Genomic DNA, 1,981 nt, shown 5'->3' with positions numbered 1-1,981 from the left:
TCTCCAGCCTGATTAGTCTTAATAGCACTGATAATGCTATTTCTACACCCAAAGGCATGGATAAGTCTTCCACTCTTACTAATACATGGTGTGAAATAGTAAAGCTAATATCTACAGTATCACCACCAATAGATGAGGTTCTGGTTAAAGGAGAGACTCTGAGTGATCATATCTTTGATATTTTCCAGGAGTTTTGTCAGGAAGACAAGTATAGGGAAGCTGGTTGGCCTGTCCTTCTACAGTGGAAAATGTGATTAAGGAGAGGGATGGTCAAATGCGCCTCAGGTGCAGACTAACAGATTTAAAAGCTTCCGCCTGTGCTACAAAGGAGCGCCTTCTCTCCTCTAGTAATAGAGCTGACATTGCTGAGAACCAGGTCCAGAGTCTCATTATGCGAGTGGCTGCATTAAAACATCAGCTGAATTGCAGATCTAGAGCAGTGTCTGATACCAATGTGAGGGCATTGATAGGAAAGTTGGGACCCTGAAACATGGGATGGGAACATATGGGCTGATAATGCAGAAGAGGAGGATATTGAGCCCCTAGAAATAATGGACCCACCCCAGTCAATAGATCCACCCCTCCCAGCTGAAGGTATTGATTCACTATCAATAAAACAATCCACACCTGAACAGATTAGCCAAACTATTCAAGCTGAAATGCCAGGTGGGACTGCATCCGTAGCATTGCCTGAGGGAGATGCCTTACAAGGTATTGCTGAGAGCACCCGGGAAACACCCTCACCACCATTATTTCTTCTACACCTGTAACTAAAATTAAGTCTCAGAAAGCTCCTAAAGGTGAGGTTGAGATGATTACCTAAGAAGTGTGCTATACTCACAAAGATCTGCTCAAGTTTTCACATACGTACAAGCAGAAGCCTGGGGAATATCCCCGGGAATGGTTACTAAGGGTGTGGGATACTGGTGCACGAAATGTAATATTAGATTGGTCTGAGTTTCTGGATATAGTAAGGTGACCAGATGTCCCACTTTTGGCGGGGCAGTCTCAATTTTTAATAATTTTTCCTGCGTCCCACGGCATTTTAAAAAGTCTCGATTTTTTGAAAGAATGCATGACAAGTTAGGGTATACGGTTTTCGGCTGCCATGTGGATATTTCGCCAGGATATGAGTTTTATCAATGGTGTCCCGCTTTACCAATGTTAAAATCTGGTCACCTTCAGATATAGGACCCCTAAGCACAGATTCTTCTTTCACTGTCTCTGCGAGAGAGGCTAAGAGAGGATCTAATTCTTTATTTGGTTGGTTCGCTGAAGCATGGACTGCCAGATGACCTAGATTAGACCAATTTGAGGTAACTGACCTACCTTGGTACACTGTAGAAGTCATCCAAAAGCTTAGGGAGATTGGTATGTTGGGATGGATCTATCAAGATATTCCCATAGATCCAAAAAGGGGGTGTCCTAAGGACATACTCTTCACCACAACCATAAGGAACAAGTTTGTGAAGTGGGCCCCAGCATCTCTGAAGTCTCCTGTGATTGCTATTTTATGTGCACCAGGATTAACAGTGGGCACTGCCCTAAGTGAACTCTGACATTTACCTACAATGGGGCTGATTGGTCCCCGTGGTGGTAGAGGGCAGGTGTCAGCACTGAATTAACACAGACAGGGTTATAATAGACAACAAGTTTTCCGCAGTAATCATAGTAGCCTGTCTCATGGAATTATGGCATTGGCTCCTTAGCCACAGTGTTCCTAGAAGTGAAATAGATGGGAAACCTACTAAATATTTATGTGATCTATACAGGCGGAAGAATGCTAGATCAGGTGAATAGCAGAATAGAGAGTCACGACCACTCAATCAATTCCCAGACCTGAGCCAGTTTATAGACCCACAACCCCTTGAATGAGGGGAAGGTTGGATCCTTTTGAAGGAGGACCCTGCTACATCACTGAAGGTCTATACTGTTTGTCTTTCTTCTAGCCTTCCCCAAAGGGACCTGCGGCCTTTCACAA

The sequence above is a fragment of the Echinops telfairi genome, unplaced genomic scaffold, assembly GCF_000313985.2.
Source record: "Echinops telfairi isolate 266 unplaced genomic scaffold, ASM31398v2 ScPeMD7_4;HRSCAF=17, whole genome shotgun sequence".
NCBI lineage: Eukaryota > Metazoa > Chordata > Mammalia > Afrosoricida > Tenrecidae > Echinops > Echinops telfairi.
Note: the sequence above shows the minus strand (reverse complement) of the source record.